At 40.9% G+C, this 21,290-nt stretch overlaps 1 protein-coding gene across 1 annotated transcript in view; it reads left to right on the top strand.

Moving 5' to 3' along the window:
- The first annotated feature begins 12,093 nt into the window (after positions 1-12,093).
- The window catches only part of znf609a (zinc finger protein 609a), a 173,963-nt gene continuing 164,766 nt past the window's right edge, over positions 12,094-21,290 (top strand). Inside the window, exon 1 of the mRNA XM_055934815.1 lies at positions 12,094-12,547. The gene's annotated coding sequence lies outside the window, so the exon portion shown is untranslated. The remainder of the gene's footprint in view (positions 12,548-21,290) is intronic.

Below are 21,290 nucleotides of genomic sequence, written 5' to 3'. Positions count from 1 at the left end.
CTGTGGTCACCACCTGAGAATCACTCCTTTTTTGGGGGTGTCTTGCTAATTGCCTATAATTTCCACCTTTTGTCTATTCCATTTGCACAACAGCATGTGAAATTTATTGTCAATCAGTGTTGCTTCCTAAGTGGACAGTTTGATTTCACAGAAGTGTGATTGACTTGGAGTTACATTGTGTTGTTTAAGTGTTCCCTTTATTTTTTTGAGCAGTGTATGTTCAATAGGAAACTGATTTTAGCAGGTGCGTCCTGTCTTCATGGCATGCGCAAACACGAATTTCCAAGACTGTGTCCCTCTACTAAAACTGATATTTCTTATTCGTTTTTGAAGTTACAAGCCTGAAACCTTGTACATAGACTGCTGACACGCTGTGGAAGCCATGGGAATTGCATCCAGGGAGCTCATTTTCAATATGACCTTTTACTTGCCTTTCTAAGAGGATGGTCTCTCAAAAACAAAAAATTCTGGTTGGTTTTTCTTTGGATTTTCTCCTACATTATTTTAACATTTCTACAAACTTCAAAGTGTTTTCTTTCCAATGGCATCAATTATATGCATCAGGGCATGAGCAACAGTCAGTTTACTTTGGGCACGTCATTCAGGTGGAAATGGAGAAAAAAGGGGCCTAGCCCTAAGAAGTCAAATTGGGAAAAGTAAAATTGTTAATCGGTACGGGAAACGTTTAGACCGTAATGCTGCCCTAAAAAGTTACTTTCAGTGGCAAAACCAATTTATTAACTTATAAAATGTTTTACTTTGACCCGATTTGTTGAAACTGTGCAGAGCAAGTTTCCAGATATACCACCTCCCCAAATTCATCTGCGCAGCACTGAGTGAGAAGATGAATGATGAGCATAAATTTCACATCAGGTATAGGTTTACATACTTCCTTGTCAATGTGTAGGTGTGTTGATTGTTAATATTAAAATGTCTGTGGTTTTCAGACAATACGCAACCCGAAACCCTAAATGACCCCTTTTATTCAGTTAATAATATATAATATAACCCCTCTTTCACTTCCTACTTTTCCTGGGGGGGGGGGGGGGGGGTCAGCTTTTTAATTTTTCATCTGGAACGATGAGTGAAAACTTCACATCAGGTATAGGTCTATGCTGTTGTGTCACTTCAATGAGGCCATTTTCATGGTTCGGACCATGGTTCAGACGCGAGAAGCGTTTTTTATTTTATTTTAGCATAGTGAGAAAAGATCATCAATATTTTTTTAAAGGAAAAAGAAACTTGTATTTTATTACATAGGCTAATCATTACCAATGTGACTGAGTTGACAGCCTATTAGTAATAATGCATATATGGGCTTAATAACGTACAACCCCTTTCATTGAGTTGGATTTAAGATGGTACGTACTATTCTGGTGAGTATATCCTAACCGTTACTTGTTATTTCCTTTGTCACACACACACACAGTTTTTGTCGTTACATCCTATGAACTCTGCCCCTTATCTCTCTCCTCTCTTCCGCAGTTAAGACCAAGCCTATGAACAATAGTGAGACAAACTAACACAGGCAGCAGCACTGGACATCCATGCAGGCAAAGGTAACACAGCACACAGTTTCAGCTGTTATATACTGCATCCTCTGTCCCTCTCATTTCACCCATTTCCTAACTAGTTCAAACGGGGCCACGCACACACTGAGAGTTTCTGCTGTTACGTCCTGTGAACTCGGCTCCTCTCATCTCTCTCCTGTCCTCCCCAGTTAAGACAGAGCCTGTAAATAACAGTGAGACTGACTACCACAGAAGGCAGCACTGGACAGCCATGCAGGGGAAGGTAACACCACACAGTTTCAGCCTCTCATTTCTCCCTTTAAAACGGAGCCTAACACACATGCATACTCAAAGATGTTGTTGGTGTACCAGCCATATTATAACTATCACCAAGTTTACCATTGCAGACATTCCCTTCACACCAATGCACGTCAGCTGTTCATGTGATGTGACCATTACTCTCACTGTTGTTAAATAATATGCTTTGACCATATTTATTCAAAATCTCATATTTTCTCACTGCTAGGAATCATATTTTATTCAGTGCTGGTGAAATGGATAATCAAACATGTTGGCTGTTGCTTCATTGGATAATACAATGTCATCTTATATCTTGTGCAATCTGTCCATTCTTTTGAAAGAATGTGGATTATCCTACATTATATTCTTAATGTAGGCCTTTTAAAATGATAAACTTGGATTAGCTAACACAACGTGCCATTGGAACACAGGAGTGATGGTTGCTGATAATGGGCCTTTGTACGCCTATGTAGATATTCCATGAAAAAATCTGCCGTTTCCAACTACAACATTCAAATACAACATTAACAATGTTACACTGTATTTCTGATCAATTTGATGTTATTTTAATGGACAAAAAATTAGCTTTTCTTTCAAAAACAAGGACATTTCTAAGTGACCTCAAACGTTTGAATGGTAGTGTGTGTATACAGTTGAAGTCGGAAGTTTACATACACTTAAGTTGGAGTCATTAAAACCTTTTTTTTCAACCACTCCACAAATCTCTTAACAAACTATAGTTTTTGCAAGTCGGTTAGGACATCTACTTTGTGCATGACACGAGTCATTTTTCCAACAATTGTTTAAAGACAGATTATTTCACTTATAATTCCCTGTATCACAATTCCCGTGTATCAGAAGTTTACATACACTAAGTTGACTGTGCCTTTAAACAGCTTGGAAAATTCCAGAAAATGATGTCATGGCTTTAGAAGCTTCCTATAGGCTAATTGACATAATTTGAGTCAATTGGAGGTGTACCTGTGGATGTATTTCAAGGCCTACCTTCAAACTCAGTGCCTCTTTGCTTGACGTCATAGGAAAATCCAAAGAAATCAGCCAAGACCTCAGAAAAAACTGTGTAGACTTCCTGTCACATTCGTCGTACGAACTGGAAGCATACTCGGAACAACGTGCAGCGTGATCTGGGTTCCACATCTTTATTTAATGAAACGCACAAAACAATTGCATTAATGCACAAAACAATAACGCAAGAACGAAACATGATGACAATGGAGTGCTGACATATAACTACCCATAAACAATATCCCACCTGTGAAAAAATTACTACTACTTAAATATGATCCCCAATTAGAGACAACGATTACCAGCTGCCTCAAATTGGGAATCATATAAATCACCAACATAGAAAAATAAAACTAGAACCCCACATAAAATATATAAACTAGACTAACCCCCCAGTCACGCCCTGACCTACTCCACCATAGAAAATAAGGACTTTCTATGGTCAGGACGTGACACCTCCACAAGTCTAGTTCATCCTTGGGAGCAATTTCCATATGCCTGAAGGTACCACGTTCATCTGTACAAACAATAGTATGCAAGTATAAACACCATGGGTCCACACAGCCGTCATACCGCTCAGGAAGGAGACGCTTTCTGTCTCCTAGAGATGAACGTACTTTGGTGCGAAAAGTGCAAATCAATCCCAGAACAACAGCAAAGGACCTTGTGAAGATACTGGAGGAAACAGGTACAAAAGTATCTATATACACAGTAAAAAAACGAGTCCTATATCGACATAACCTGAAAGGCCGCTCAGCAAGGAAGAAACCACTGCTCCAAGTCCGCCACAAAAAAAGCCAGACTACGGTTTGCAACTGCACATGGGGACAAAGATCGTACTTGTGGAGTAATGTCCTCTTGTCTGATGAAACAAAAATAGAACTGTTTGGCCATAATGACCATCGTTATGTTTGGAGGAAAAAGGGGGAGGCTTGCAAGCCGAAGAACACCATCCCAACCGTGAAGCACAGGGGTGGCAGCATCATGTTGTGGGGGTGCTTTGCTGCAGGAGGGACTGGTGCACTTCACAAAATAGATGGCATCATGAGGCAGGAAAATGATGTGGATAAATTGAAGCAACATCTCAAGACATCAGTCAGGAAGTTAAAGCTTGTTCGCAAACGGATCTTCCAAATGGAAAATGACCCCAAGCATACTTCCAAAAGTTGTGGCAAAATGGCTTAAGGACAACAAAGTCAAGGTATTGGAGTGGCCATCACAAAGCCCTGACCTCAATCCTACAGAAAATCTTTGGGCAGAACTGAAAAAGCGTGTGAGCAAGAAGGCCTACAAACATGACTCAGTTACACCAGCTCTGTCAGGAGGAATGAGACAAAATTCACCAACTTATTGTGGGAAGCTTGTGGAAGGCTACCTAAAACGTTTGACCCAAGTTAGGCAATTTAAAGGCAATGCTACCAAATACTAATTTAGTGTATGTAAACTTCTGACCCACTGGGAATTTGATGAAAGAAATAAAAGCTGAAATAAATAATTCTCTAATTCTCTACTATTATTCTGACATTTCACGTTCGTAAAATAAAGTGGTGATCCTAACTGACCTAAGACACGGAGTTTTTACTTGGGTTAAATGTCAGTAATTGTGAGAAAGTGAGTTTATATTTATTTGGCTAAGGTGTATGTAAACTTCTAACTTCAACTGTATATACACACACAATTATATAACAGTTATATGATCTACAGCATGGTCAATCAAGTTATTGTTTCCGATATTTTCGGACTACTAAACAACCATTGATTTAGAACCACTGAGAGTTTCCGCAAGTTCCGAAGAAAGCAGGAGTTGCCTCCACTATTCCAGCACCATTTCAACTTCAACATTCCAACATCATCAAATCACCTATGCTTAGTTTAATACGGTGACAACTAAAAGATAACAAAAACAATTTAGTCCAATCAATATAAGCTAAATGTGAAGTGGCTCTCCATGGTACTGAAATGTGTGTGTGTGTGTGTGTGTGTGTGTGTGTGTGTGTGTGTGTGTGTGTGTGTGTGTGTGTGTGTGTGTGCGTGCGTGTGTGTGTCAGTGGAGGAGGACCATTTTACTCAGTAAATTTCATGAAAATAATGAAACATAAAAAAATTCATCCGTATTAGATACAACTATACTAAATATATTCTCCTGTCAGCACATATCCGATTTAAACACACTGTTTTGCAATGAAGGCCTACAGTAGTCAGTCAATTAGGCCCGAATATATGGATTTCACGACTGGGAATACAGATATGCATCTGTTGGTCACAGATACCTTTAAAAAAAGGGAGGGGAGGGGATCAGAAAACCAGTCAATATCTGGCGTGACCACTATTTGCCTCATGCAGCGCGGCACATCTCCTTCACATAGAGTTGATCAGGCTGTTGATTGTGGCCTGTGGAATGTTGTCCCATTCCTCTTCAATAGCAGTGTGAAGTTGTTGGATATTGGCGGGAACTGGTACACGCTGTCGTACACGTCAGTCCAGAGCATCCCAAACATGCTCAATGGGTGACATGTCTGGTGAGTATGCAGCCTATGGAAGACCTGGGACATTTTCAGCATCCCGGAGTTGTTTACAGGACCTTGCGACATGGGGCCGTGCATTATCATGCTGAAGCATGAGGTGATGGTGGCGGATAACTGGCACGATAATGGGCCTCAGGAGGGGCTGCGTGGTCACACGTGGTCTGCAGTTGTGAGCCCAGTTGGACGCACTGACCCCCTTTTCTAAAATGACATTGGTTGTGGCTTATGGTAGAGAAATTCATATTAAATTCTCTGGCAACAGCTCTGGTGGACATTCCTGCAGTCAGCATGGCAATTGCACGCTCCCTCAAAACTTGAGACATCTGTCACATTGTGTTGTGTAATAAATCTGCACATTTTAGAGTGGTAATGATCATGCTGTTTAATCAGCTTCTTGATATGCCACACCTGTCAGGTGGATGTATGATCTTTGCAAAGGAGAAATGCTCACTGACAGGGATGTAAACTAATTTGTGCACAACATTTGAGAGAAGGTTGTTGTGCATCTGGAACATTTCTGGTATTGTCACGCCCTGGCCTTAGTATTATTTGTTTTCTTTATTATTTTAGTTAGGTCAGGGTGTGACATGGGGTATGTGTGTGTTTGGGGTATTATATGGTAGAGGGGGTGTTGGTGGTAGTGTATGGGTTTGTGTTGAGTGTATGTATCTAGCTGTGTCTATGGTTGTGTGGAGTTTTCTAGGAAAGTCTATGGTTGCCTGAATGGGTTCTCAATTAGAGACAGCTGGTTTCTGTTGTCTCTAATTGGGAACCATATTTAAGGCGATCATAGGCTTTAGCTGTTTGTGGGTCATTGTATATGTCGAACGTAAGTAGTTTGTGTGTGCACTTGCGTTTTAAGTTTCACGATCGTTTGTTGTTTTTGTTAGTTTGTATAAGTGTTACGTGTTCATCTTTGTTGTTGTAATAAAAAGAAGATGTATTCAAGTCATGTTGCGCCTTGGTCCTCTCATTCACGTCAAGACGATCGTGACAGATATCTTTTATTTCAGCTCATGAAACATAGTACCAACACTTTACATGTTGCGTTTATATTTTTGTTAAGTATAGCTAAATATAGCAACAAAGTTGCTAAATTGTCAACACTGCTAGCTAATGCTAATGACAACATAGTGAATTTTTTGTTGAAGAACCCCGTTCATTGCACAAACTTCTGGGTTAAAGCCAACATCGATCATGTAATGGACGAATGTCTGCTTATTCGAACTGCACAACACAATGAGAAGGTAAGAAAAAACTGGGAAACTGCATTTTGGGGCATGTAAGAGCTTTTACACGTTGCTTCGTCCTGAGAATTGTAATTGTTAATAATGGCTCATTATTTAAAATTAACAAGGTCGACTACCGGAGCTTGCAGAGGTAATTGCACGTTACGATGCTTTCCTTATAGATGTTTCTACTGTCTTCTCTGGGATGCTGAAATCAATTCAGAATGATTTGATAACTTCCATTCCATCATCCATTAAAAGAGAGGTTGACGCAGCAAATGTCTCTGCATGGCAAATGGATGAAACCACAGACATCATGTATGTGGATGATCAGGGCTTTATTCAGGAACATTCCTTGGGCTACTTTGAAGTGTCAAGTGGGCGAGATGCGCCGTCTGTATTTGACTTTGTGAATTCTGAGATGTCTGAGTTTAACTTCATGGAGAAAATTGTTTCCGAAACCTTCAGTGGTGTGTACTCACACCATACCTGTGTTCTTTGTTTGTCTGTTGCAAGTTCGTTTTGATCATAACACCTACCGACGTTTGTTTCTCTGCTCCTGCCTGTTTTCCTGCTCCTGTTTTCCAGTCCTTCCTGGTTTTGACCGTTCTGTCTGCCCTGACCCTGAGACTGCCTGCCGTTTTGTACCTTACCCCACCGTTCTGGATTATTGATCCTTGTCAGCACTGAGACTGCCTGCCGTTCTGGACCCTTTACACCCTTCTGGATTACTGACCCCTGCCTGCCTTGATCTGTCGTTTGCCTACCCCTGTGGTTGTTACTTCTACACCGTCTGCATCTGGGTCTTACATAAATGTGATAATATATGCCAAGGGAAGCCAATCTTCGCTGAAAAAATGTACTAATAAAAAACATATAACATAATGTATATTTCGTCTCTCTATGTTTCATAATTTTCCTTCAATTCGCAAGAGGCTCAATTTATTTTGCCTCCCTTGCCAGGTCGCAATTGTAAATGAGAACTTGTTCTCAACTTGCCTACCTGGTTAAATAAAGGTGAAATAAATCAAATAAAAATAACAAATAAATAAATAATAGAAAATCTGCATTGAGCTAAACTAAGTGGGCTCAACTGTGAATGGTCCTGGTGCAACAAAAAAAAAGTGTCAAGGAAGCTAGTTTGGATTTGGCTTCACACCAATCACATAAAGAACATCATTTACAGGAAAGAAATCTATTTTTGTCATTGTCCTCCGGTGGATGGCTAGCTAGCTAAAATTGGTCCTTTCCTAAATGAACCAATAATAACCAATAACCAATAATAACAGCGATTCTTATCCAACCATAATTTCATACATTGTGCCCCTGGCCTGAGAGGATGGAAGTTCAATATGTAGCTAGATGTACTAGGTTAGTGTTAACTAGTTGGTCAGGCACATCGTTGTCCATGAAAGAAAGTTAGGCTTGCAAGCAATTTAGCCAGGTAGACAACAAAAACTAAAAGCGTGTACTATATGACAGTCACAGACCGTTTCGGCAACATGAAAGATTGGGGCATGTCATTGACATTTCTCTACAAGTAGGGTGAGTCAACATGTTTGTTCTACTTGCACATGCACACACACACACATACTCCCACACAGGTGATCCGAGTGGCTGCTTTTCTTTAACAAGCTTGTTGATTTATCTGATCCCGTTCTCCCCACCAGGTACAATGTGTCACATTCAAGCATCTGAGCCGTTGTGGTCTTGAATCTAGCTCATAGATCTGTCATCCTAATGACTGATTTACAACTGTAAGCAAGGGAAATGTGTGTTCCTGATACAGCCAGTTAATTTAGGACTGCAGCCCTGTGTGCCTGACGGACAGCGCGGCTTGAAGCCTCCGATCTCTGTTCTCTTATTGTGTAGTCTGCTGTTCAGTACTCAAACCATGGTAAGAGGGGAGATGGGGGGAGAGAGAGGAGGGGGGGGGGAGAGATGGAGAGAGATTGATGGAGAGAGAAAGGCGAGAGAGAAAGGTGTGATGAGTGAGAGAGGAGAAAAAAAGGCAGAATGAGAGAGAAAGAAAAAAACGAGCTCTGCCTTCTTCAAAATGGAAGCTGTTCCTGTGTGTGTGGATGAATCGTAAGCCAGCATGAGTGCAGTGTGCACAGAGCGGAGGAGGCGATGAGAAGATGGAGTACCGGCCCTGACTGCCGCTCTCACTGTGTGAAAATTATCCCATTAATTCAGTTTCGCCTGGCCTCCCTGTGCCCTCTGCCTTGGAGAGCTGCAGAGATGATTCCCCATAGAATTAGGAATTTGAATACTAGAATACACATGAACCTTCTTATGATGGGATAAAGGTCAGCCATTTTAGTCAGGGAGTTGGTCAACTATGGTTTGCCAGTGCCGTGAAAAGATATTATGTAATAATAATAATTTGTTTTAGGAAAGTATCTGCACTGTATGTTTGTTAGCTTGCTAGTCAGACAGTTTAAGAGGAATGAATCCATTATCATTCATAAAAAAGGGAAAGTGGTTGCAATCCAGCTTCAATCGCATCTGTCATCTAATCCGTTGTACGAGGTTTTCCAGTCTGGCTTCCGGCCCTTGCACATCACCAAAACAGCTCTGGTCATCGTTACCAACAACCTACAAATGGTGCTTTGTCAGGATCTTCTAGCATTCACTTCCTCTTAGATCTCAGTGCTGCTTTTGACAACGTAAACCACATCATCCTCCTGCTGTGTCTCAGAGAGCACACTGCTGTCTCTGGAACAGCTCTAAACTGGTTCTCCTATCTCTCCAACAGGAAGCAATACATCACTATTGTAGAGTCCAGATCGGACGAGTCTGCAGTCACATGCGGTGTCCCACAGGGGTCAGTGCTGGGGCCTATACTGTTTTAAACTTGCATGCTTCCTCTTGGCCAAATCCTCAGAGATTATAACTTAAATTTCAACTGCTATACTGACGATACCCATGTCTACATTAACATCAAACCGGACATTATCTCTGCCCTAGCAAAACTCAGCAGCAAGACTAATGCTATGTTTGTTGCGACACCCAAGCAGGTCATCGGTGCTGGAAACATCTGCCCTACAATCAACAGCCAGGCCTGTCCTGTTTCATCTCCAACCTAGGAGTCAAGTTGGATCCTTCTCTGTCCTTCGATGCCCAAATAAAACAAATATTTAAAACATAATTTTTCCATCTTAAAAACATTGCCCGGGTCATACCATCACCCTCCCAGCCAGATGCAGAGAAACTCATCCACACCCTCATCTTCTCTCGGATTGACTACGGCAATGCGCTGTTTGGGGACATTCCTACCAAATCACTACAGAGTCTCCAACTAATCCAGAACAGTGCTGCTAGGGTTCTGGCTAGACCACATCACCCCGATCCTGGCCCAACTCCACTGGCTACCGGTCAACTACAGGATAAACTTCAACATTCATGCTTGTGTTTGAACCCTTGAATGGATTGAGCCCCATCTACATCAGCGACTTAATCTCAATCAGCAAACCACCCCGCACTCTCTGCTCGCCACTCTCTACTGTTTCAAGTCCCCGAGACACATCTCCAAACTATGGGGGACTGAGCCTTCTACCACTCGCCTATAGAATGCTCTTCCTGACCGTCTGAGAGCCGCTCCATCACATCGAACATTTAAAACCGGCCTTAAAATACACTTTTACAGACTGTAATTTCCGTAGTCCTAGCCCCAATCTAAAATGGATTTAGCACCTAGCCCACTATTGCTATTTTGGTAACCCTTTACTTGACACCCAGTGCCATAACACGTTATGAAACAGTCATAACCATGTCATAATATGTCATAACAGCTGACATAACTTCTCATAATATGGTTATAACACTGTCATGATACATACATTTGGACCTGTTGTGACATATATTGCGTTATTTTATGGCTGGTTATGACACCTACTTAAGAGTGTCAAAACCCAAAAAACCTACCACACAAGGCAAAACATTCCATTACACCATATGCCTATTTGTCAAAAGTATAATGTTATATAACATTTTCTGAAATTGACCATATTAAATTATCATTGTAATTGCGCACACATTTATGTCAGACATGCACCTACCTCAAATGCTTTGTTTCTTATAACTGGGTGAATGTAGGAGCAGATTTCAGGTGCAGGACAAGACACCCTCTATTTGACTGATGACTGACATAAGGGTAAGTACGTGATAATGACACCGGACGGTCATAATGCTTCTTGAAAGTGTCATGAAGTTATTTAAAATATGATGAAAACAAACATGACTGTAAAGAATTAATTACAACAACAACAATGGACTTAAGAAACTTCTAGGCAGGGAAAAAAGACATTTGAATAAATGATGGTTTTGACACTCTTATGTAGGTGTCATAACCAGCCATAAAATAACAATATATGCCACAACAGGTGTAAATATATGGGTCATGACAGTGTTATGACCATATTATGACAGGCTCTGACAAGTTATGTCAGATGTTATGACATGGTTATGACTTTGTCATAACGTGTTATGAAGCTGGGTGTCAAGTAATGTGTTACCGCTATTTTACATGCCTTGATTCTAAATGTATGCTGTTTTTATCGTATATATATATTATTTATTTTTTCTCAGTAGAGCTTTGTAATGAAACTGTAATGAAAAGTGCTATACAAATTAACTGCCAATATGCAGTTCAAACAATGCAGTAAATCCACAGCCATACACCACACCAATCAGTTGATGATAGGACTTAGACAAGTTCTAAATGCAACAAGTACTGATATTGTATCATATAATAAAACTTTCCAAGAAAACTAAAATTGAGACATTTACGGTCTGTTTACATATGCGTAACCCTGCACTTTGGCTCAGAACTGGTACCCCTTGTATTGTGTATTTAGCCAAGTTGTTGTTACTCATTGTGTATTTATTCCTTGTGTTATTATTTTTCTATTATTTCCCAAAAAAATCTGTCTCTGCATTGTTGGGAAGGGCCCCTTAAGTCAGTTACAACGCATGTGACAAATAAAATGTCATTTGATTTGTACTGTTTTTGGTATTTTACACAATCCTTGGTATCCATAGCTGTACTATCAACCCGAGGAAAGAAACATAAAGACACAATTGCACTCTGCGTACAATCTATAAAGTTGAAACAGAATGCTGAAAATCTTTTTTTTGTTGAATTTATTTGAAACAAACTCAATGTGGATAATATTGTATACAGTTATATAAAATCAGACATCAATATTTTTTATTTTATTTCTTGTTATTTGTATTTCAACTAAATATTTTGTAGCGTTGCCTTGTTATCTCATATCAAGCACAACATACACGTGTGCATTTTGACAGCCAATTATCATTAATGTAGCTGTGTCTCTTTTTGCTGCCACGTATTTACCATATATATAACCATACTGTTCCTGTCATGCCAATAATCAAATTATTGGAGAGTCATTCACCAACATCCCCAATCCCCTTTAAACTCCAGTTCCGGTTCTTCTCAGCTAGTAGTGTACCTCCCCTAGCGGTTCATTCCACAAGGCTCTCACTCCTGAATTTGCAAATGACTCGTTCTGCTTGTTGGTTACATTGTATTCGCTCCCCTCAGCATTGAAAGATAAACAGCAATTAGATATTAGAGATTCAGCGAAATCAAGTCCAGTAATAAAACTGGTGGAAACCACCGGAATATCGGAATTTACAATTCGGACTACAGAAAGGATGTGCTATATTTCCAACCAGGCTTGAAACTTAATTTGAAATGCCCATCGTAACCGGTATATTTCAATTTTTAACAGGGTCTCAACGTGTGATGATGGCTGCAGTCCAGTGAATTGGCATTTCCTTTTCTCTGCTGTTGGGATTTCTTGGGAGCGCGTTGATTGATTTGTCTGTGAATTTTAGCACGTTGGGGGTCATCAAAGTGGTTTTACCTTTACTATCAGGATCTATGGAGTGTACATAAACATTCGTTGGATTGGTGTTGGCAAGTGGGGTAAGTTAACAACATTAAGTTTATACTAGTGTAGGAATGTTTTCTATAACGTTACTTTAGAAACGCGGGACGTAACTAGCGCGCGAGCTAGCTTCCTTAGCTAATGCTAACCTGGAAAGGGCGCTAGCTAGCTAACAGTTAGCTTATCTGGCTAACAACTGCTTTCATGCATTGCTTTGGCGAACCCCTCTTTGTCTGAAGACCCAGGAGGAGCAGCTATTTCAACACAAGCACCCACGAGTTATTCGGCTCTTGTCCTAAAATGGTATTAGCTAACGTTCTCCATAGCTAGCAAATTATCCTAAGAAGTAGACATTTATGAAAAGCCCGAATGCAATGTGTGCATTTTAGGGAATACTATTCAACCGCCATCTATTTTCATCTTAGCCATTTAACAAGCCGTTTTAAAGAGTAACGTTAATTGTTAACATTAGCAGCATATATAGCTATTCCTTTCAATTTGCTAGTATGGCTATTCTATGCCAATGCTTGTACACTTGTCCTCTGTTTCCCTAGGAAGTGACTTGATGATATTGCTATCCAACATTAGTTGGCTAACAGGGTGTCTATCTTAAACCAAGCTAGTGTGTGGTTTTAGTAGGTTGGCTCAGCCTTTTCGCCAAGAACTTAATGATATGCAGTGTGCGAGAGCATATGTCACAGTATTTGCCTGTACAGCCATGCTACCTGACGCTAGAAGGGCCAGGGTAAGTGGGTTCCGAGACTACTTAACGTGTTCCTTTTAGTCGCCTTCAGACTTCTCTATATTTGATTGGATGACTCAAGTCAAGAGGCGTGGTGAAATCGCAATCAACCATCACATTTTATTCAATGCTATATTTTTGTGATAACAATGCAAGGCAATCTGCTTATTGTTACAATCCTGGCTCTCCCAAGGGAACTAGCTTCCTTGTAGCAGTGCCTATGGTTGCAGATTTGCTGTCCTGAGTTTGAGCCACACTCATAGACGTATTTCCCGTATGGTGGGGTTAGTGTAACGAAGCTGACATTGATAAGAGTGACCAATGACTGTTCCCCCAATAATATGGCAGTTTTCTTTACCATTGGCCACGGCTGCTCGGGTTCGTGGCACTCATCGTCTCCCCTGGATTTTTACAGTATAGCGGTGCGTGGGTAAAATCACTGGGGAAGCCAGGCCAGGGGAAAAAATGCCATATTACAACCTATGTGTTGTGGTAATTGAGTTGTTTGCTCTAGAACCTGTTAGTTCATATGCCTTGCCACTATGATATATAGGCCTAAGGCTGAGACAATAAGAAGACACAGTGGCAGAAAAAATCAAACCACACCTTTATTTCATCAAAAACACATAGAGCAACATCTGTCTGGTTAAGTCCACAAAATGTTTATATATCTCAGTTATATGACCTCTACAGCATTGTCAAGCAAGTTAATGTTTCAGACATTTTCAGACTCCTAAACAGCTATTGATTTAGAACCATAGTTATCGCCAAAAAAAAGGAGCTGCCTCCACTATTTCAGCACCATTTCAACTTCAACACCATCAAATCACCTATGCTTAGTCTAATACAGTGAGAACTGAAAGCTACCAAAAACGATTTAGTCCAATCAACATAAGCAAAATATGATGTGGCTGTCCATGGTTCTGATTTCTATGTGTGCGTGTTTTCGTTCAAGTAGAAAAAAACATGTGGACTACTTGTAGAGAAACGCCAATGCCATCCTCCTCTCTTTCATGTTGACGAAACGGTCTATGACTCTCATACAGTACACACTTTTAGTTTTTGTTTTCCTAGGCTACCTGGTTAAAATGCTTGCTCGCTAGCCTAACTTCCTGTCATGGGCAATGATGAGCCGGCTAGTTAACGTTAGCATACTACATCTAGCTACATGTTGGATGTCATACAATGTATGAATGTATGGTTGGATCAGAATCGCCGTTATAATCTTTGACCAACACGGAGAATTAAGTAAAACCACAAGTCCAAATCCCCATATCCATCCATGGCTAATTTAGGAAAGGGAACAATTTAACTAGCTAGCTATCCACCGGACACTCACACACTCACTTACACTCACGCATACAAACATACAGAATTGATCTCTCTTCTCTCTCTACTGTCGAGAACTTCCTATAATTCAATATGTTTTTGTGTATCTTGGTCTACATGTTTATCTATGTTTCCAACAAGCAATAGGAAGATGGCAGAACGGGGATGTTGGGGAATAATATCATCTTGTACGGGGTCTCGGTTTCATAATCATGTGAAACCTCAATTACTATGGAAATACTGGCTTGTGTTTTTCTATTAAAATGATGTTTAATGCAACTATGATGTTGATACAATGTGGATTACAATTATCATCCTGACTATTAAGACTACACTCCCTTCATGTTACACACAGACACTCAACCATGCAAATTGGCTGGGTTATTATTTATTTGCACATTATAGTCTTGCTCTTAATCACATCCAATATCACACACATCAACCTACTCCGATCTACTACACACATAATATCCTGACTCAATTTTCTAACATCTGTGGCATTGGCTCAACAATCTAATGTAATATATTACAAAAAAATGAAGCAAACTAGATGGAATATGGAGAAAAATACACCAAATTCATCCTGAATCTTCAACACAGGAACGCTATCTAAAATAATTTGCAGGAACTCATTATTATTTCATAATAATAACAATGAAAATTATAAAGTTAACAAATGCACAAAAATATCATTGCGAAGGCCGAATTACAGAGGAATAATTTGAGGCTATTAAATCCTTTCAGTCTGGAAAATCCAATTTTATTAGTCACGTACACCGAATACAACAGTGAAATGCTTACTTACGAGCCTCAAACCAACAATGCAGTTCCAAAAAATATGGACAAGAATAAGAGGAAAGTAACAAGTCATTTAAGAGCAGCAGTAAAACAACAATAGCGAGACTATATACAGGGGGGTACCGGTACAGAGTCAATGTGTGGGGGCACCGGTTAGTTGAGGTGGGGGGGCAATGCAAATAGTCTGGGTAGCCAGTCTTATGCCTTGGGGGTTGAAGCTGTTTAGAAGCCTCTTGGACCTAGACTTGTCGCTCCGGTACCGCTTGCCGTGCGGTAGCAGAGAAAACAGTCTATGACTAGGGGGGCTGGAGTCTTGGACAATTTTCAGGGCCTTCCACTGACACTGCCTGGTATAGGGGTCCTAGATGGCAGGAAGCTTGGCCCCAGTGATGTACTGGGCTGTTCGTGCCACCCTCTGTAGTGCCTTGCGGTCGGAGGCCAAGCAGTTTCCATACCAGGCGGTGATGCAACCAGTCAGGGTGCCCTCGGTGGTGCAGCTGTAGAACTTTTTGAGGATCTGAGGACCCATGCCAAATCTTTTCAGTCTCCTGAGGGGGAATAGTTTTTGCCGTGCCCTCTTCACGACTGTCTTGGTGTGCTTGGACCATGTTAGTTTGTTGGTGATATGGACACCAAGGAACTTGACGCTCTCAACCTGCTCCACTGCTGCCCCGTCGATGAGAATGGGGGTGTGCTCGGTCCTCTTTTTCTTGTAGTCCACAATCATCTACTTTGTCTTGATCACGTTGAGGAAGAGGTTGTTGACCTGGCACCACGCGGCCATGTCAATGACCTCTTCCCTATAGGCTGTCTCATCATTGTCGGTGATCAGGCCTACCAATGTTGTCATCAGCAAACTTAATGATGGTTTTGGAGTCGTGCCTGGCCGTGCAGTCATGAGTGAACAGGGAGTGCAGGAGGGGACTGAGCACGCACCCCTGAGGGGCCCCTGTGTTGAGGATCAGCGTGACGGATATGTTGTTACCTACCCTTACCACCTGGGGGCGGCCTGTCATGAAGTCCAGGATCCAGTTGCGGAGGGAGGTGTTTAGTCCCAGGGTATTTAGCTTAGGGATGAGCTTTGAGGGCACTATGGTGTTGAACGCTGAGCTGTAATCAATGAATAGCATTCTCACATAGGTGTTCCTTTTGTCCAGGTGCGAAAGGGCAGTGTGGAGTGCAATAGAGATTGCATCATCTGTTGGGGCTGTATGCAAGTTGGAGTGGGTCTAGGGTTTCTGGGATAATGGTGTTGATGTGAGCCATGACCAGCCTTTTCAAAGCATTTCATGGCAATAGACGTGAGTGCTACGGGTCGGTAGTCATTTAGGCAGGTTACCTTGGTGTTCTTTGGCACAGGCACTATGGCGGTCTGCTTATAACATGTTGGTATTACAGACTCGGACAGGGAGAGGTTGAAAATGTCAGTGAAGACTGAAGACACTTGCCAGTTGGTCAGCGCATGCTCACTGTACATGTCCTGGTAATCTGTCTGTCCATGCGGCCTTGTGAATGTTGACCTGTTTAAAGGTCTTACTCTCGTCGGCTGCGGAGAGCGTGATCACACAGTCTTCCGGAACAGCTGGTGCTCTCATGCATGTTTCAGCGTTATTTGCCTCAAAGCAAGCATAGAAGTAGTTTAGCTCGTCTGGTAGGCTTGGGTCACTGGTCAGCCCTCGGCTGTGCTTCCCTTTGTAGTCTATAATAGGTTGCAAGCCCTGCGACATCCGACGAGCGTCAGAGCCGGTGTAGTACGATTTGATCTTTGTCCTGTATTGATGCTTTGCCTGTTTGATGGTTCGTCGGAGAGCATAGCGGGATTTCTTATAAGCTTCTGGGTTAAAGTCCCGCTCCTTGAAAGCGGCAGCTTTTGCCTTTAGCTCAGTGTGGATGCTGCCTGTAATCCATGGCTTCTGGTTGGGTGAGTAATCGTAGTCCTGATGTCCAGAAGGGATTTTTGGTTATACGAGACGGTAGCAGGCAACATTATGTACAAAATAAGTAAAAGAATAAGTTACCAACAATGCAAACAAAAAAACACAACAGATTGGGGACACGGAAAACGTCTGCCTTCCTCTTCGGCGCCATCTTACAATGGCTTGATGGCGTGGAGGTATATCAAGCCTTTTTTGATATACTCAAAGCTCCGTTATTAGCTTGTTTTAACTACTCCTATAGCAATGGTTGTCTGTCAGGTACTCAACAGGAAGGTCTTACTTCACTATTATTAAAACAAGACCCGGGTGATAAAGATCCAGTCCATCTGGAGGCCTGTTATAGATCAATGTTGTGATGTAAAAATTATACCGAAATGAATAGCACTCAAAATGTTTTACCAGGTATTGTTCATCCTGATAAGACATGTTTTTTTACATGGACTTTACATTGGAGATAATATACGACAACTACTAGATATAATAGACAAACATAAAACATCTAAGAAGCCAGTCCTGGTGTTCATAGCAGATTTTGAAAAGGCCTTTAACCTTTTCAGACGTAAGTTCCAAATATCTCTACTGGTCGCCCCAGCGTGAGTAGTTTTATGCACGTGATGTCATAATGCACTCACTGTTCCAAAATGTGATTGTTACGCAACAGGACAGTTAATCCGTGCTGCCTGCTAATTAACTATAGGCTATGTTTCAAGTTGTCAATTTCAAGTTATTTTCTAACAGTTTCAATTTAGGTGTGTTCCTCCTCCTCCTAATTCATTCACATAGAAGTAGCACATTTCACAATTGTGGACAGTTTATGTTTGAGGCTTTACTGAGCCGGACAAACTTCCCTCTTTGAGGAGAGCCCAAGCACTTCCCTAGTGTTTCCGTAGATCAAGTATGCAGACATTTGCACAGTCTTGCACAAACTGACACATTTTCTGTCTGGTGCTTGTATTGCCTTCATTGTTGTTTTCCTTACAAATAATAACTGTGTGCTTTCCTATCAAAGTAAGTGCCTTATTTTCTCTATATCGTGTTGTCGTTTCTACAGTAGCATACAGTATGTATGTATGAAGCATAATGTATTTACAGTTTTATTCACATGTTTTCAAGAACTGGTGACAAATAAGACATTCCGATTATTGCAAAGATGGTAATGGACACATGATGCGCGTGTAAAATCCTTTTTTGAAGGTTGTACTGATTATGATGAGCTAATGCTAAGCTATTTGTCAGCTATGTGTGGTGCCATGTTTGTTGACATTATACAATGCGTTCTGTGTCACATAAACATCTGTCAGACCAAAGATGTGATAATGGGGCGTAGAAATGGTTCACTCTTCTTTCGAATAAACTTCCGTAGGTGAATGATCGTAGACGACACACCCCCTTCATCATGCATACTACAAACAGACCAAACTCATCTTGTCTCCTATTATTATCTTTGGTTGACGCGAAAAACAAACATGGTGGCGCGCTCAAACTACCAATTGTTGGATTACATTTTAGAAAGTGTTGTACTCAATTATTTAGATCAATGTTGAGCTTACCCATGATCTGATGAGTTGTAAATACTAATTGCTATTAGCTAATTCATATTATGGTCTGTCAGCCAAGAGTTCTCCAAATATGACCGTTTGTGTTACGTTAATCTTTCCACAGTTAGCACTGGGACTAATGTAGGCTACATTTTCCAGGTTTGGAGGATTGTGTTATGCTGTCGTTTCTTCTGTGAATGTCTGAACATTGCATCCATAACTGGTCACATTCAGGACATGACTGTAAGGACTGTGTTTGTGCAAAATGTTTCTGTGGAAAAAGTGTGGCCAGCTCAAATGTTGACTTTTACGTCAATCGAAACTGGACGTTCTAAATAAGCGTTCTAATCACACCGGTTTGAGCGCACGCTGCAGGGACCAGTTATATATAATTCAAATAAAGCTGTAATAATTAAAATAAAGCTGTAATGTGCGTATATATATATATACACGCACATTACAGCTTTATTTTAGAATAAGTGTAACGGTCGTCTTGTGGTAATTGAGCGGACCAAGGCGCAGCGGGTTGTGAATACATAATGAATTTATTTACAAACTGACGAAACACGAAGAACACTTGAATAAACTACAAAAACAAATAAACGACGTAGACTGACCTAAAACATGAGAACTTACATAACACGAAGAACGCACGAACAGGTACAGACTACAACAAACGAACGAACAAACGAAACAGTCCCGTGTGGTGCACAGACACAAACACGGAAGACAACCACCCACAAACAAACAGTGAAACCAGCCTACCTTAATATGGTTCTCAATCAGAGGAAACGTCAAACACCTGCCTCTAATTGAGAACCATATCAGGCAAGACATTAAACCCAACATAGAAACACAACACATAGAATGCCCACCCCAATTCACGCCCTGACCAACTAAACACATACAAAACAACAGAAAACAGGTCAGGAACGTGACAATAAGGCTGTAATGTAACAAAATGTGGAAAAAGTAAAGGGGTCTGGATGGTTGGAAGCTTGGGCCGGTGGCCAAGGGGTCGCTGGTTCGGGTCCCTGATTTAACTTGGTGGGAGATCTGTCTGTGCCCTGATTGCTCTTGCCCTGGTTGCTCTTCTAAACACGCTCTGGATCGGAGTGTCTGCTAGATGACTGAATGTAATGTAAATGTTGAGTGGCTTCATTGCAGGTAGATTGTATGTTAAAAAAAATAATTAAAAAAGAAGCTATCCACCAGAGGACAACCACACAACGGGATGCAATTAAGTCAGTTATGTTTTGCTTTTGATGCGATTGGTGTGTAGCCAAATCCAAACTGGCTTCTGTTGACCCTTTTTTATTGGTGCTCCAGGACCATTCGCAGTTGCGCTAACTCAGTTTAGCTCAATGCTGATTGGCTATTTTTTTTTTCTATTTTTTTTTTTTTATCAAGGGAGGCCAAATGCTCGCTGTCTTCCTTTTCATTTAATGCTACGGGCGGGCAACAATGTCATACTCTTTTTGATCAGACAGCATCAGATGGATGGACTACATACAGAGACAAATGTTTTTCTTTTTTTCTTGGTAATTATTTTGGCGGAAGCCTGGCATCCATAAATACACATCACTGAGTATTTTCTACTTGTGGTCTTCTGTAGCTCAGTTGGTAGAGCATGGAGCTTGCAATGCCACAATAGTGGGTTCGATTCCCGGGACCACCCGTGTGTAAAATATATGCACACGTGACTGTAAGTCGCTTTGGATAAGTCTGCTAAATGACATATTACTGTATAAAAAGTGAAATGTTTTGTTTGCTCTCTTGGCGCACTCTGTCATTTTCATTCTCCCTGCAGCTGTTCAATGAACTACAAACACAAATGGGTTGGTTATGGTCACCATGTTATATCTCTGAGCTGGTAATTCTGGGCTATTTACATTTGATTTTTTTATACTACATATGTGTAGAGAATCCATTCAGCCTAGTTGACATCAACAGCAGACACACAATTCAATACAATTATTGTAAAGTTTTGAGAAAAACTTAATTGGTTCTTCATGTTGCAATTTGTTATTTCCCAGGTCAAACAATGTTTGAATTAAGTGGCATGAAGCATATTTTGTTGATTCAAAATAACATCACCATAATGACCTTTAAAACATTGTCATGCTGAAGTGCTTGCTGTGGCAGATCAAGACCAGACTAGCTCTGTTTCATTGTTAAAAAATATAAACTTCCAAAGGCATTTGTCTTTGAACTGATGTATGTCAAATTAACTTCTGGATCATCTGTGCTAAGTGGAGTTGAAGGAAAAGGCAGATGTTTGCTTACTAGGCGACTTGTCTATTTGTTTACCGTGAAGTGTGATACCGCCCACTCACACCTCTCATTGTTGAGATGTTGCTGTGAGTTTGCAATCCTGTTTGAATTGAGAATAAAAAGCCCACACGTGTAGGTATGAGGCCCCGCATGTGTAGGTATT

The sequence above is a fragment of the Salvelinus fontinalis genome, chromosome 9 (assembly GCF_029448725.1).
Source record: "Salvelinus fontinalis isolate EN_2023a chromosome 9, ASM2944872v1, whole genome shotgun sequence".
NCBI classification, from domain to species: Eukaryota; Metazoa; Chordata; class Actinopteri; order Salmoniformes; family Salmonidae; genus Salvelinus; species Salvelinus fontinalis.
The sequence above is the reverse complement of the archived record's forward strand: the minus strand, read 5'-3'. Positions and strand labels throughout refer to the sequence as shown.